Source organism: Malus sylvestris, chromosome 2 (assembly GCF_916048215.2).
Source record: "Malus sylvestris chromosome 2, drMalSylv7.2, whole genome shotgun sequence".
Classification (NCBI taxonomy): Eukaryota; Viridiplantae; Streptophyta; class Magnoliopsida; order Rosales; family Rosaceae; genus Malus; species Malus sylvestris.
In genome coordinates, this window is record NC_062261.1 from 27155098 (window position 1) to 27173118 (window position 18021).

At 34.0% G+C, this 18021-nt stretch overlaps 1 long non-coding RNA gene across 1 annotated transcript; it reads left to right on the top strand.

Annotated features, from left to right (window-relative positions):
- The first annotated feature begins 1172 nt into the window (after positions 1 to 1172).
- Positions 1173 to 2973, top strand: LOC126610502 (uncharacterized). Its single transcript, XR_007618544.1, has 3 exons — positions 1173 to 1428; positions 1654 to 1733; positions 2614 to 2973. It is a non-coding gene; the product is annotated as an uncharacterized LOC126610502 (long non-coding RNA).
- Positions 2974 to 18021: the final 15048 nt, after the last annotated feature.

Genomic DNA, 18021 nt, shown 5'->3' on the forward strand with positions numbered 1-18021 from the left:
GAACATTTTCTCTATTTCCTTTCACAAAAAAATAAAATGGCTTTAGAAGATATAAAATCATAACCTAAATTCTTTTCTTTTCTGACCCTTTGACTTTTCCTACATTCTAAAGGCTCTTCCGGTTCTTTTCTCTTTTTGGTGCCAGAAACTGAACTGGGATTTTCTTTCGACACTGATTGTTGATTATGTTCTTCAATTGAACTAGGACTAGGGTCATTATAGAATTTATCCTCAAAGAACTCTACATCTCTTGACTCAACAATGACATTTGAGTTCACATCAAGCAATCTATATGCTTTAGAGTTCTGGGCATATCTCACAAAAATACTTTTTATGTTTTTAGGACCTAATTTGGATCTTTTTGGGTCATGAGACCTATAAAAGGACAAACACCCCCAAACCCTTAAATATTCCAAATTTGGCTTTCTGCCCTTTCATATTTCATATGGTGACACATGAGTTTTCTTAGAGGTAATTCTGTTTTGTATATGGCATGCTGCAAGAAGAGCTTCACCCCATAAATATGTAGGAACATTTGCACTTATGATCATTTAATTAATCATATCAGTGAGTGTCATATTCTTTCTGTACTTGTGATCAAGAACATAGGCAATTTTCAAGGCCGTCAACATCCAGCGTATCTTGTCCTTCCAGCGCATGAAATTGGTTCCATCAAACTTGTTGAGTTTCCAAAAAGCACCGTCGTTCATTGCAGACAAAGCCATAGTTTCGGACATCTTCTCCATTGCGAATATCACTTTAAGATTGTAAGAATAAAGTTGAGAATTAGACAAAAAAATGACTTTGAGGCATGTTAATACGTTTTCCTTAAAGTGATATTTGCCCCCACTCTAATATGAGTTTGCTAACGGGTCTAAAGCAAATCACTTTCAGGATACAACAAAGTTTGAAATTTTAGTTTAGCAAGAACTGAACTTCCCTTCAAATCTTCTAAAAGGAAATTGTATGATTTTGATGGAGAGAAAGATGATAAGAAAATATTGTTTAAAGAATTGTATATCCCAATATGCAGCCAACATAGGCTATTTATAGATACTATGGAACCCTTTGTGTAATATCCCCAAAATTTTAGGTGGTGATTAAGAGTGGATTACTTGTGGCCATTAAAAGTTCTCTTACTTTTGAGACCAAGCTTTGGCTGGAAAAGAGAAGAACTAAATGAAAAGAAATAAATATAAAAGAAAAGGGAAAGCTATCGTTAGAAAAAGGGAATAAAAGAGGATGGGGTTTCTAGAAAACCCCCTCATATTTGTTGCTTTCCCTTCTAGCCGAAAGGAATGAAAGGGTTTATCCCTTTTAGCCCTTAAATTGTCAAAAAGAAAATTGAAGGAGGAGGAAATCAACTTTCTTTTCCTTTATTTGTGAAGATTAGAACAAGTGAGGATCTTTCTTTTGTCTCCATTTAAGGTATCTATTTCTTACCCTTGGGATCTAATTGTTATTTGGTTTGATAACTCATGAATTAGTTTGGGTGGGAGTAGGAAACATGAAAGTATCATAGTTCATGTTCTAGTTTTAGAGTTGAGCACCAAGTGTTTGATTAAAGTCCCCAATTAACCTTGAATTAGGGTTCGTTGTCTGATATTTTGTATAAGTGGTGTGTGATGATTTTATGATTTTTCTTACTTATAGATAAGGAGGCGAAGGCCAAGGTGACTACGGAACAAGTTGACGAACACCTTGGGAGTTGAATATCAAGAAATTGTGTTGAGGTAGGGGAGTTTTAATAAAAAATAAAATATTTTGGGTTTTTCATTTTTACTTGATCAAGGATTGTTGGCATTTGAGCATTATTTGAAGCTTACCTAAAATGTTTTTCTTTTTCGATTATGTGAAAAAAGTGAAGAAAATATTTCTCTATGGTTTGGTCTTAATGATTCGAATTCCGTTGCTACAACTTTGGTGAGTTTAAAGTGATTGAAATGATTTTTCAAGATTTTGTTTTGATGTGCATGCCTAATATTTTACTCAATGTCGAATTTTGAAGCATCTTGATACGAGTGTTCAAATTGTAAAAGTAGATGGAAAGTAGTATAATACCTGTGCAGATGTGAATGTTGAGAAATGTATGAATGAGCACAATGACCTGTGAAGTTGTTGATTATGGGCACAATGACCCAATGTTTCCCCGGGAAGAGCTTCATGTGTGGGTTGTGAGAATGAGTTATAAAAGTGATAAATACATGTGATATGTAAATTGCCCAGGTATTACCACAGTTCTTTCCAATCTGCTAGTCACTTGTTTGGGGATAACAAAAAATCTTTGAGATTAGTTGTGTTTGTGTTTCTTTAAATGATAATGGCTTTCTTATCCTTATGAAAAAGGAAGTGACTCTGAACCTGTGTGTTGTATTGTTGTTATCAACGCTACTAATGTTCTAAAACTTTGGTTTTTCTGTCATATGTTACTTCCAAGCATTTTTTTAGAGCATATTTCAGATTGTTGGATTTCGTGGTAATGAATATAAATGGTTTTGAATCACTCTTATTACTTTCTGGTGTGCACCATAAATTTTAAATGACTACGGACTTACTTAAAAACCCCTATTGGGCATTTTATGCTCACCCGTTTTTCTAAACATGTACTTTCAGGTGTGTAGAGTCGACTAGTTGATTTTCAAGTGGCAGCTCTAGTGTGGGCTAGTAGAAGGGAGTCCAGACGTATACTTATTTTGGGTGAGCTGCCAAAGTGTTTGTATAGTTAGTCTCTGTCTGTAAAAGATCCTTTTGTTGCGTAGTAGACTAAAATGATGTCGACTTCGGTGGGTTGGAGATTCTACTTACCTGGGCTATGAAAACTATGTATATGTAAGTACTTGTCTTTTGGCTTGTATAGTTTTTCTCATGTATATTTTCCTCAAATGGCCTGAAAATGTTTTCTTGTTAGAAGCCCTGAAGGTCTTTTGTGAACTCATTATAATCTATAAGGTTTTATGAATGGCTCTTGAAGAACCACTATGAACTTGGTTATGTTTAAAACTGTGGGTGTCTATTACCTAAGTGGTATGTTGCAAAATTTCAGATTTTTGTTCTTTGGAATATAGACAGTTTTATTTGCAAAGTAATTTGGTGCTGCTGAAATTGTTTTTACAGGAAAACAGCAGCATGCCTGTTTTAGTTTTAAAATTTTCCTATACTTCCCAAACTTGAAAATCAATGAAATTTTGACACAACTTAGTTTCATGTGTCTACTTTGGATTTGGAAATTTTCACTTGTTTTGGTTGAACAAGCTATTTTCGGTGAATTTGATGGTTCAGGTCGCTTTTGTAGTTTGTCTTACCATGAGATCCTTAACTCTATTTCTTTAAATTGACTTTTGTAGTTTGGTTTAATGGAATTGTGGAATTTAAATTTTCGTTGACATAATCTTAAGATGAGATTTGTTTTGCACCCTTGAACAACCACTTTGTTCTAGTTATTTCTCTTAATCTCACATCTCTAGTTTTGGGGTGTGACACTTTGAAGATGGATCAAAGTGTGCTTATAAAAAGTCATGTTCTTTCCTGCATCATTACCACCAAATGGATGCATCTTTTAATCAAAGTCGCACCCTGCTGCATCTTTCATTTTCTGAAAAGATGAAATCTCATTGTAAGTGACACGAAATTGCAAGAAGTCATAACTTTCTGATTTCATAGCAAGGGACATATCCCTTAGTTGTGCTTCTTCATCCAAGATACATGGAACTGTAACCATGCTCCTTTTACCAAAAGACACGGCATTGCAGCAGAAACATGGAACTGCAGCCATGCTCCTTTTGCCAAAAGACATGGCACTGCAACCTTTGGTTATGTTTCTTCACACAAGGCACTGCAGCCTTTCTCCCATTATGCACGCAACACCATATACATATATATATATATATTAATGAAATATACAACAATATAAACAAAAGAACTAATCAGACTCAGCAACAACTTTTATTTGACGCACAACACAATGGCATGAAGAAGATGATGTTCGCCAAGGAAGATGAATGGTTTAGGTGAAACATGACTCTTTTAAAAATATTTTAAATTTTTAGTAGAGGTTTATGTTAATTTATTCCAAGTCATTGCCACTTCCCCTACTAAATTAATGACAATAATCTTAACTTTTAATTATGACCATTAGATTAAAAAAAGATCCAAGGGCTAATAAGGAGTGTAAAGATATTTGTCCTTCAATCCTATCCCATATATATATATATATATATATATATATAAAAGAAGTAAAAGACTCGAATTAAAAAAAGAATATGGTGGTGTAAGTCCAACAGTTGCCAATTATGAGTGAGTATGAAGAACAAGGAAGACAAATCAAACAAAAATGGAAATGCATTTACTTCTCTAGCCTAAAACAAAATGATAAAAAGGCATGCTAACACTTATTTGTTCATTATGTGGGAGTATTCTTCTTCAATAGCTTGTAGGGTAGTCACTTGAGAGAGAAATCTCCGTATGTAATTCAGTCTCCTCCAAACTTCTTCATGATGGAAATATCACTATTGAAGGAAATTCATACCCACTCGTAGATGCCAAAATCCTAAAAAAGAGTTCTTAGAGAAGCGTAGTAGGGAAGGGACTGATGCCACCTGATTGTATTAAAGGATAACCATATATCAATGGTTAAATTTATGTTTCGGACCTAATCAATGAAATATTTTTGTTAATTAGGCATAAGAATATCACATGGGTTTCAAGCCCATATCAACGGTTGTTCATAAGTCAAGAGTTGACCTCAGTTGCTCTTGAACTCTAATCATCCATTAAAATCTTTCAATTACATCCGCATTAAAGTTTTTAAAAAAATGTATTCTCTCATTCCTCTTAAGTTGATAGCCAAAAAGGAAAAATCAATCCGAAGTCGAGTGCTTTTGTGATTGGAATGGTTGGTGTTGCAATGACTTTGTCTGCTTATTCTCAAACTAGCGTCTCTCCAACTCAGTGCATCAAATTTCTTTCGCTTCCTTTTTCGGTTTTGTAATTAAAATTTTGCTTGATCATTAATTCTAGACTTGAAAGCCCATGTATGAAAATCTCTTGGGTGATAACAGTGGACACGAAACTCTCGCTGTCACTAAATTTGTCGGTCGACTGTTGTATCTCATCTATCCGCTACTGAATTTCATTAATTTATAGGCTGGATAAGCAGTTGTCAATCGAGTTCATAATATGAATGAGAGATGAAGAAGAAAGGGGTTGTTGATTGAGTTCACAAAGATGGAAGCGACAGAGGAAGGAGAAAGGATGGCAAATTGAAATCAGATTAGTATATTTTTCAATTTGGGTCTTGTTTTAGAATGTGCAAGTTGATTTTTTTGGGTTTATTTCTTGATTGGGTTAGGGGTTTGCAATGGAGGACGAAAGGCTGATTGAATTTGGACATGTTTTAATTGAAATCCAGATCATACACGACATTGCAGTTCCTTTTTGTAATTTAGACTCTGTATTGCAGTTTATGTTTAATATAGTTAAATTAGTCACATTCAATATTGGATTTTAGCTTTATACAAGAGTCAAAACCGCTCGTACTAAAGTTAAATACTTGATATCACTAATTCGATTACAATAATTTAGAAATTGCCATGCAAAGTCTGAATCAATTAAACTGCAAAACATAAACTGCAATGCATTGTTTGATGTCGGGTTCACCTATTCCTAAATACAAAAAAAAAAAAAAACTAATGAAAAGGGTTTAAAAGCTTTGAGTTTTAACGATAAAGACAAAATAAAGGGTAAAGTAAATAGTATCAGATTTGACCTTTTAGTGTAAAAATGTGGTTTTTCATTAAAGTGAACAGTACCGTGAGCTTTTCGTTAAAACTCCCTATAAAAAATCTAATAAGAGGGTTGCTAGCTGTAATCCCAGTTGTTATGTAGTAGTATAATTAGTAATTTTTGTTTAATTTAGGTGCAATAGTTTACTTTAAAATCTCATTGACCTATTTATAATTAGCATAAATACTAGGAAATTGTTATTGGAACTCCAAATTTCTCATTCTACCCTCTAAACTTTCTATATTTACAAAAGAAACATACAAGAGTGTAAAATGAGATTTTTGGAGTGTCAATAACATTTTACAAATTTATTGATATATTGTCAATAATAATACAAATTACAATATGTATTTAATACAAACTAAATATACATATTATAATTTAAATAAAATAGTAACTCAACTAGATCTTTTTTTTTGTCAATACTCAACTAGATCTATTTACAATATGTGGAAAAATTAATCTGCTATATGAAAAAACTTGTCGCCTGTAAAAATAAAATTGTAAATGTCGTCCCACAATTTCACACACGGCCTTTTGAGCAAATCTACCCAGAAGTTTAAAAAACAAAAAAAAAACAGTGATGCTAGACATATTTTTATTTGGACAATCTCTCATTCTTGGGTTAAAACCTAAAATTTTTAACTTAGAAAATTTAGATTTTAACTTAGAAACAGTTTTTCTTCTCTAACCCTTGGACCAACTCCAACGCTTGGAGTAAGTCCTAAATTTTCCATTATATTCCCCCTCCATTTCTCTCAAACCTTTGTTCTAAAATTGGGTTAAGTGTTAAAACCTAAAACAAACTCAATTTTCCTCCAAGATTTAGCCCAAAAAATTTGGTGGAGCCTAAAGAATATGGCCCATCCTTATAGGGCTGTCTGATGGGTAACTGAGCCTAACGACTCTTTTATGATCTGGTGGCCACAATCAATTGGGCCATCGGTTCATCTAACGGTCCACATTCAAACATTTTTTTAGTTTTATATTTATATATTTATTGAATCTAACAGTTGAGATTAAATATAATCCAATTTAATGGTAAAAAAAAAGTTCTAATTACTCAAATTTAAATTCAACGGTTAAAATAATTAAATAAAATTATTTAACTAAAAATTCACCAAAAAACTCTATAAATATCTATGTATTTGTTTAAACATCCACACAAAACTCACTTTCCTCCTACAATTCTTCCAATTTTTCTTTCTACCATCTTCCAAAACCATTTCTTCCCATTTACAATTCTTTTAATCTCTATCATATGTTTCATATTCTTTCATAGTGTTTTATGAGTTTCATGTGTTGATTTAGTGATTTTTCAATATTTATTGGAATTTAAATATTTTTAGGTCAAAATGTTCATAAAATTAATTTTGCATAGCCTACATAATTTTTTTTTAAAGTTAAGTTAAAAAAATTAACTTAAATTCATTCTTTAATAATCTGGGGTTAAAATTTTAGATTAGAAGGGTTGGAGCAAAAAAACTGTTTCTGGATTAAAACCTAAATTTTCTGGGCTAAAAATTTTAGGTTTTATTCCAAGAGTTGGAGATGGTCTTATGTGTTAAGTTTTTAGCCCGAGATTATTAAAAAATAAATTAAGAATAATTTTTTTTTCTTAAAGTAATTTAAAAAAATAATTATGTAGACTATCATAATTTAATTTTATGGACATTTTAACTTTAAAATATTTAGATACCAATAAATATTGAAAAACCATTAAACCGACACCATGAAACTTGTGGAACAGTATGAAAGAATGTGAAACACATAAAAGGATTTTTTTTTAATTACTTTTGGTGTTGGATTTAAATTTGGACCATTATATGTTTTTTTACCATTGGATTTGATTATATTAGGTCTTGACCGTTGAATTCAATTAATTTATAAATATAAAACTAAAAAAATACATGTCACAGCCCGTTCCGGGATTTTTTATATCGGGGACATGAAATGACGGAATTTTCATGACGAAATTACCCTTGACGGGTATTAAGGTATGTGTGTGTGGCATTTTATTGGACTAAATTCATTCCTAAACTTTAGGAAAAATATTTAAGTTAGATTAAATTGGGTTGTAAAATTGTGTGGTTAGGGAATGATGTGGTGATTTGTTTTGGGTGGACCACACAACACACACGCACAAAACCCTTTCTCTCCCTCCCCCGTACTCTCTCTCTCTCTCTCCTCTCCGTTCCAGTCACTCTCTCCCTCTCAAATTGTACGGACAAGGGCCAATACCCTCGAATCACCACGGATCGACGCCAATAAGGTGAGATTCTTCATCCTTTTAACCTCCTGAATTGAATGGTGTTATTTTTAGGACGTGAAACCTTAGAAATCTCGTCGAACCCGTGACCCATATTGAAATCACTGTTCATGCACACGTAAAATATCGTGTTTCAAGGAATTTCAAGCTCACAGTGAGCTTAAGGAAGTCCTCACGAGCTTCGGGGTACGTCGTTGGTAGGATTTGGACGTCGGAGGACAGAGAACAAAACTTTTCAATTTTGGCCAGAACTTTCGAAGCTTTTTCCGGTGAATCCTTGACGAGTTAAGGGTCGAGATAGGTATGGATGTGTTCATCTCGTCAAGATCTTCATTTTGATATAAAGAACGTTGAAAATGGTGAAGAAATGAGGAAGTTATAGTGGTTTAAAAATTCCCCAGAAATCGACGACTTTTCCGTCGCCGGTGAAACCAGTCCGGCGACTGGAGGAAGAAGAAGACGTGCGTGGGTCTGTGCCCCTCTCGGCGCGTGCGGCCTCAGAAAAATTTTCTAAAAATTTCTTGACGTCCGTGACGTTGAGTAGGTTGATGTGGTATATTCATATACCCAAATTGAGCACTGTATGAGAAGTTATTTCGAATTGTGGGTTATGTGTATTAATTAACGTTTTTATAGTTGTTTCGCATATAGGTGACACCTATCCCGGGGACGAGCGCATCCAGGGACGTCACGAGGGTTACGACCCATCGACTTACCAGTGAGTGGGTAGTTTTGTTTTCAGTATATACCTATATACTATTGATTTTCCTAGAAATTGAATTTATATGAAAGTATGTTTTCAAACGCCATGCATGCATACTATGAATTATATGAATTGATATTGATGCATATATATATATATATATATATATATATATATATATATATATGTGTGAATTGGTGCTGTGGACGCACATGTGAGTTTTATGTTAATCATGTGAATCATTGATGATGTGAATTGTGTTGAGAGCTCATAACCTGCACCCCTAGTGTTAGTGCTTATATTATTCACCGCATCGCACTCTCACCTTGTTGGAAATGTGCCCTAAAGCCAATCATATGATGATACTTTACGGACATTTTACATGTTAAACTAATCTAGTTTAACTATAAAGGGCAAAGATTATTGTTTGAGTCGTCTCATATAAATGTTATATGCTTAAACGATAAAGTCCAAGGAATATGTGATTGGAAGAATGTAATCTAATGAAGTTAGATTCATGAGACCATTCTTTCGTAGACATATCCTAAATGTTCCTGATCATAGGATTGTCAATTGGGCATTGACAGTCCGTCAAGATCGGTACGTGCTATGTCTTGTCTCAGGGAGAGTGACTAGTCTCGAGTCATTGGTGTGTGTGACATCAAGACAAGTATGTAGGTGCTCAGTAGAGAATGAGTTCACTGAACGTGATCAACGAAGAGTTCTCATACTCATGTCACATGAGAACTCATGTTTGGGATAATGCAAATTAGTCATTTGACCTGAGGCATCACAGTTGTCTTATGGTTAAGTCCTTGATCTTTGATTATGTCAAAGTCACCCTATCGGGGTGCCCACGACATCGTTGGGGTCAAGCCACTTAGCCATGGAGGCAAGTGAATGCGCAACAAGGGATCTCTAACCTTCAAACTGTTTGAGGGAGAATACTCTATGATATGATTTAGAATCTCTGGCCAGAGTATGAATGAGATTTAGAAAAGTCGTTCTAAATCACATTCAAGGTAATCATATAAGCACACGAATCACATTGGATAGTAGACATGAATAAATAAACTATCAAACCAAACAATGTGGTCAAGAGTATTGTATTAGAGAAAGACCGTATTGCATTTGTAATCCCAAACTGAATAGGTTTTCTCTACCTCTTCTGATTAGCTTGGGTAACCATGATATGCTGCAAGGTGTCACTCATGGTTTGTGGAAGCCCTAAACGTGTATAATCACTAAAGGGAGAATTGAAAGTAAGTTTCAATTCACAATCGATTTGAAATGGTTTTAATCGCCCACTGCCTCGCTAAAAGGAACCTAATGGATCGCACACCATAAGAGGTGGAGATTGGAGATTAAACGGAGATGAGTAAGAATGATTAAATGGTTTAATCATTTATTTATGGCAAGGATTAATTAATATGTTAATTAATCAAACGAATAAGTTCGTTAAAAGACCTCGGGATAGTTTTGGACGTTTAGGCCCAATGGGCTTCGAACGTCAAGCCCATTGACTTAGGTTGTATGACAACTTAATGAATAAAGATTCACAAGGGCATAATAGCCCAATAATATCCCAATGGCCGGCCATGAAGTTTAGGGTAGTGAACTTGGACTTATTTACAAGTTTGCCACTCAAATGAATAAAGGTATAAATATGACTTTATAGCTAAAATTCATTAGGGGTTTGTTTTGGAGAAAATTGGAGAGAACATGTCTCTCCATTTCTCTCTAAAGAGGCCGGCCACCTTGGGGGGTGCTTCTTGCAATCCCACTACTCCAAGGTCACTCATTTCTTCTCCAATCTAACCTTGGTGAAGAGACTTAGAGGTTCCCTATTTTGGGAACTTGGAGAAACCTATTCATCCATCCAAATCCATAGATTTATTATGCAAGGAATGAAGGCCCTCTCTTTGGGTGATTAGCCTTTGCTTATGCAAAGAGGAATCTACAAAGGTACAATTTCAACTCACTTTGTTTTGAGTTGAGTTTTGGTTCACCAATCTACTAGGCTTTGAATTTCTTGGTTAATGTTTTGTTTTTAAGTGCATGCTAGCATGATTCCGCCTTTAATTGTTAATTGCATGCTTATTGATGTTGCTTAAATGAACATGTTTTCACAAAATAATCCTTCAAGTGGTATCAGAGCCTAGGTCTAGTAGTTGGTGAATCCTTTTGGGTTTTGTATTTCATAGTTTGTGATTTAAAAGTTGTAATATGTTACAAGCTTTATTCTTGTTTTTTGAATGTAAATTTTGCTAGAAAATTTGCCATCTCAAATGTTGTAGATGTAGTTCATATGAGCATGAATATTGGAGCTAAAATTTGGTGCCATGCTTTTGGGAATTTTCGGCCAAATACAAAGGGTGATTTTTTGGGTTCTTGTTTGACTTGTTAAAAGTGTTTTCAAGTGACTTTTGGAACCCCTATGTACCCTAGTTTGGTTAGATGTTATTTCCCTTAAGTTTGAATGTTTTTGGAATGTTTTTGGGTGAAAAATGTTCATGGAAATTTTTTGTGTTTTTCATGAATGTTCTTCAATGTTCTTGACATTTTTGCCAAGAACAAAAAGTTTGGTGTTTTGATTCAAAGTTTTGATTAATTTCATAAAGTCTTTGTTTTGTGTTGATTGGTGTGAAATATCTATCATCAAAACATTTATATTTTTTTTGAAAGGTGATAGAAATTGTGATGGGTGTGTAAGACTTACACACCTTACACACCACATGCATGGTTTAATGATTTACACCAACCAAAAACCACTTGCAAGGCTTTATGAAATTGTTGAAAAAATTTCCAAATTTTTGCGGACTTATCTCCACTCCCATTCCCTCTCTAAAAACCGGCCCTCCCTCAATGGGAGTACTTTTGGGTCTTTTATGCAATTACATAAAGTTTTGATACTTTTGTGTATTTGCACTTTGACCCAAAAGTTTACATTTTTACGTTTAGGTCCAAAAACGCTAAAGGACAAATTGTTTTGCTCCTTTAATGAAGTTTTTGCATTGATTAAATTTTGGGTTCTAGTGTAATTACATGAAGTAGTGGACTTTTGTGTCTTTACAAAGTGACCCCAAAAGTTGAGGTTAATTGCTTTATGGCCCAAAAGTTGTGGTTATTGCATATTGGCCTAAATTAAGTAGAGAACAAAATTGTTTTGTCTCTTTAAATGAGAATTGGATTTTCATTTTGTTTAGTTCCATTTAAATCAATTTTATGGATACAAAAACCAAATGAAAATGTTGCATTCAATTTAATTAGTTAAAGTGTTAATTAATTAAAGGGTGATTATGAACCTAAGCCTAATATAATTGAGCTATGTGAAAGGCCGTTTCAAATTTGTTTGAACCATGAGAATGTGTAGATTAGATTTTGGTTGTAATTTGATTTGATCAAATGTTGTAAAAAGGCATAAGCTCTTCTTTACTTTAAAGTAATTTGTTATATGCAAATGTTGTAATGAGCATAAGCTCACCTTTACTTTGAAGTACTTCTTTCTTGCTTTATTTGATATGCATGAAAATGAAGTAGTTGGGTCCAACGCCCCTTAGACAACACGCCTTAATGTGATTAAACGCGTAACTAAAATCAATCACCATCCCTAGACCGAGATTCAACACAAGGCTCGTGTTGAATCTAAACAAAGGTTCATAATCATCCTAAGGCCCTAAGGCAACTATATAGTCCATCAAATGAATGCAAAGGTTATGTTAGTAGTATCATATACTCTTGCTTTAAAAACTGTTTTATAAACATAGTGGGAGTATTATATACAAATAAAAACAATCATATGGACCAATAATTGTAATAGGACCAAAATTGTTTTAATAGAGATTAAAATTGAATATTTGTATGTGATGAGACCTAAAACCCTCAACCAAACCATTATTAAGTTGATAAGCGTGAGAGTGCTTAGAACACTCTTTCGTAGGCCTTCCACCGTGGTGGCTCCAATCGTTTATGACTTGTACACCGGCTTCACCCTATCATGGGGGAGTACAAAGTGCATGCTTATACTCAGGAGGAATCCATAAACATATGATGAGGTTAGTGTAGGCAACGAGGATAGCCGACATCATATCATCGTGAGGCTATTCTTGAACCCCTTCACGAACTAAGCATGGTGGGAATGACTTAACTAAGTGCAGTGGAGCCAACATCATATCATTGTGAGGTGACATTCTCTAGAGGCCAAATAAGATGGGTACTTGCATTTGTTGCAAATGAGTAAGTGTACTCTCTCATTATTATTGTTGCTAGCCAAACATCGTATCATCGTGAGGTGGGCTTGGTAATAGTGAGCCTCCCATAACCTACTAGGAGTTTCATCCAAAACTCTCGAATTCCAATGAGGGATATGGAATTTGCCAAAAATAGTGGGTGGTGCTATTTTGATTTAAAGACCCGAATCAAATGGCTTAAAATCAATCAATTTATATTCGTTATGTATTTGTTTACCAATATATTTGCAAACGCTATCCAACACTTGACAAATAAAAACCGAATGTTTTAGTTTCCGGACTTGGTACCACAATCCCAAAGAATGTCTTAAAAAGGATTGCATATGTACCTAAGTAGTCTCATCCTCACAATCTTCCTAATGATAATGTATCATTGGAAGAACATGTTAGAAAAGTCTATCATGAAGAGAACAACACAAACAACCAATGCTTATTCCTTCGTTATATGAACAAAGGAACTTACGAAGATTAACATAAAGAAAAGGACACTTTTAGTGTTATTAGTTCTTCACTTACAAATCGTTGTATGAAGAAATAATGAGTTGTTTTGAACAACCCTTAGTCAATGCAAACACTTAGTGCTTGTTTCTTTGTTAAATGAACAAAGAACTTAAGAAGAAAGCACAAAGGCATGGACACTTAATGTGCCATGATTCTTCACTTACAAATTGTTGTATGAAGAAATGAGAGTTGCTTTGAACAACTCTTGAAAGTTTGTAATTATGTTTAGAACATAATGGTTGGTTGACAAAAATAGTGCATCAACATGGACTTATGATGATTTTGAATCATTGAGTGTTGAAGTGTTAGAACACTTCTAGAGACGGGAACTAGGCAAGGACTTCACCTTTGTGTCCCTATCCTAATCGTTCACTAAGTTTATTGTAAACTATGTAGTGTACAATAAACACATGCTCTCCAAAATGTTTGATGTGTATAACACAATTGAAATAAGTTTCAAGAGAGATAGTGGGAGTTTAGGGACCTTGACTATGGTAGTCAAAGGAGAAGTCAAATGAAGAAAGCGAAATAACTCCAAGGGAACAAACTTTCTTTATGAAAGGATGGACATTGGAAGGGGTATTTGCAAGAAATGTCTTGCAAGTGTCAAGAACACACATTTCGAAGGTGTTGTAAATTGTTCTTGAATAGTTCAAAACAGTTGGTTCTTCTACTTGAATGTTTGATTCCGTATTAGTAACTATGTTTTACAATCGTTGTAAAAGTGTGGCTAATAAGAAGTAGAAGATTAATGAGAGAAGAGAAAGTACTTCACATTCGGAAAGTGAATAAAATATAGATTTCTGCGAAAGCAGATGGTACTTACTTCCTCATATGAACTACCAAAGAAATTGGAAAAACCAAAGATTGTCTTTACATTCCAATTTTAAGGAATTTAATTCCGTCACTATAGTAGAGATGGATGAATGTTTTGTTTGACAAAACATTGTTCTTTATTAATCAATGATTGGATTATAGTAATCTAATTGATTGTCTCTATAGTAGAGATGATATGGTAGTGTTAACTGTTTAGAATACAACGATGCTTAAAACCCAAAAGGTTGCAAGGTAGTGACTAATCCCAACTAAAGTTGTGATACCTCTAAAAACATAAATTACAAGTTAGTCATAGATGGATACTTAGGATCGTTAGATCCGGATCCAATGCCTTCTTGTTAAAATTGTATAGAGGCAAAATGTTTGAATCTTCATTCTTTTGGAAAGAATAAAGAATCACAAAGTTGTTGAGGTTAATTCACTTAGATGTTAGTGGCACTTGTCCACAACATAATACTACTCATGTTGTATGACATTCACCGAAGATCACCCTCGGTTGGACTATAGTTTATTTTAAATAAACACAAGTCCGAATACTTTGCAAAAGGTTTCAAAGAATTCAAGAAATGTAAGTTGATGAGTAAGACGTCTAAAGTATTTACATCCTTAGATTTGATCCAAGGAATGGTAACACTTTAGAATAGTTTTCTTGAAAGATATCAAGGAAAGAAGCATCATAAGATAATAGATTTCTCCATTAGGAGAAGAACGAACTTGAATAAGATTTAGTTCGTTGGATATTATCAATTACCCATATATAGGATATATATGCTTCTAAGACAATATGATTGTCAATTAGAAGATCTTCAAAAATTTTCATGACTCCATAAGATGTAGTTGAAAAGAAAGACAAATCTTAAGCATGTTAAGATTTGGGGTTGTGTGCTAATAAGCAATATTTGTTTGATAACAATCTTGTGGGATATCCTTAAATTAACTTTTGGATATCACTTCTATAAACCAACTAACAAATGTTGTTTTGTTGGGTAGTTCATTGTAATCCTACAATGTGATTTGCCTAAGAGCAAATGAACGAGAGATAGAACTCAAAAGAATAGGTTCTTTGAGAGACAAGAAAGTAATCAACAAATATAAACAACCTAGTTCCTATATCAAAAGCTCCAAGGTAGTTGATAAGGATTTATAAACCGTCTCAGTTAAATGGTTTGAACTTTATGACTATGTTATAGAGTTGCACCTCTTAATTCGAAAGAAATAAGAATGAAAATCCTTATGACTACATTGAGTGTATATATGATATATACTCAAGGAAATGGTAAAGTACCATTTAACCCGAAATAATGAAACCTTCATAAGCTAATTGGTAGCTTAAGGTGACTACAATCAAAGAGAATGGTTGACTTTGAAGGAACCATTTTTGACGTAGTCTTAGTTTCAATTAATTCGAAGATTGCTAGCTACAATTAAATGGTGATTCAATGTTTGGACATAATATAGGTTTCCGAAACCATTATTAAGATAGTCTTGATAATATATGTCTAAAACTATGAATCACAAGACATGTAAGTTGTAGAGATCCATCCATCATGGATCTTAGCAAGCTAGTGGGAGCTATAAGCGTCTTATGAGAGAAATGTCAAATCGTTTGCTTTCTCATAAAGATGTAAATGAATCTTTTGTTTACTAGGTTTACAAAAGATTAGTGGGAGTTAATCATATTCCTAAATTTATATATATATATATATATATATATATATATGTGATATATATGAATGTATATATGATATATTAATTTTGGAAATGAAAAGAATATTTCTTCGTTAAAGTTATGACTTTAAGCATTCTATAACGATAGAATGTATATGGGAGACATAGTCTATATACATGGGATAGAAATCTATAATGATAGATTTTTTAGGATATAATTGGATTATATCAATTTCTAATAATAGACAAAAGATGCTAGGAAGTTTCTCATATGATGATAAACTTCAAATAGAAGGATGACTCTAGTGTGACTAGCAAGTTGCCCTTCTCAAATGTAACGTGCCCTTTTAACTCCCAAAGAAATAATGCGTAAATAGAATCCTTTATGCATACGCACAAAGGTGATTTATGTATTTCATATTGTATGAAAAACATTGATATGAGTTGTACCTAGAACGGTACAAGATGATATCAGTGCAAACCCAGGATCAGAACCATGGCAACTGTCAAGTGAGTCCTTAAGTATTTAAGAAATACTAAAGGATAAATTCCTCAAAGATCGAGGAAGAATTAGAGTAACGTAATGGAAGCGTAAATGTATTAGATTATGAATCTAATCCATCATTGGATGTTTCTTCATTATGAATGAAGAGATAAACAAATATCTCTTTATTATGACTAAAGAGATATTTGGAATGGAAACATTAAAGTAATGACTTTAGTGTGTTCCATTATGAATGCAAAATATATTGCCATATAGAAGTTTGCAACAATGTTGTTTGGATGGGAAAGTTCATTTAGTGAACTCTCTATTCGGTTCCAACCAGAAAGTGTATCTAGTGTACTGACACTATGACACTAATGGGGCGATAGCTCAAGCCTGAGAATCAAGGTCTCATCAAGATCCGAACTCATATGAGAGACTGAACCACATGATTGAGAATCATGTATAATGGTGACGTCGTTATTCTCAAGGTTGCTTCTGTGGATAACATATAGATATCCATTGCCTAGGCCTACTATTCAGCCATTTATGAAATGACTACAAAAGAGGTATCATCACTGATGACTAAGCTGATTGGCTCTAGTGCAAGTGGGAGATTGTTGGAAATGTGCCCTAAAGCCAATCATATGATGATACTTTACGGACATTTTACATGTTAAACTAATCTAGTTTAACTATAAAGGGCAAAGATTATTGTTTGAGCCGTCTCATATAAATGTTATATGCTTAAACGATAAAGTCCAAGGAATATGTGATTGGAAGAATGTAATCTAATGAAGTTAGATTCATGAGACCATTCTTTCGTAGACACATCCTAAATGTTCCTGATCATAGGATTGCCAATTGGGCATTGACAGTCCGTCAAGATCGGTACGTGCTATGTCTTGTCTCAGGGAGAGTGACTAGTCTCGAGTCATTGGTGTGTGTGACATCAAGACAAGTACGTAGGTGCTCAGTAGAGAATGAGTTCACTGAACGTGATCAACGAAGAGTTCTCATACTCATGTCACATGAGAACTCATGTTTGGGATAATGCAAATTAGTCCTTTGACCTGAGGCATCACAGTTGTCTTGTGGTTAAGTCCTTGATCTTTGATTATGTCAAAGTCACCCCATCGGGGTGCCCACGACATCGTTGGGGTCAAGCCACTTAGCCATGGAGGCAAGTGAATGCGCGACAAGGGATCTCTAACCTTCAAACTGTTTGAGGGAGAATACTCTATGATATGATTTAGAATCTCTGGCCAGAGTATGAATGAGATTTAGAAAAGTCGTTCTAAATCACATTCAAGGTAATCATATAAGCACACGAATCACATTGGATAGTAGACATGAATAAATAAACTATCAAACCAAACAATGTGGTCAAGAGTATTGTATTAGAGTAAGACCGTATTGCATTTGTAATCCCAAACTGAATAGGTTTTCTCTACCTCTTCTGATTAGCTTGGGTAACCATGATATGCTGCAAGGTGTCACTCATGGTTTGTGGAAGCCCTAAACGTGT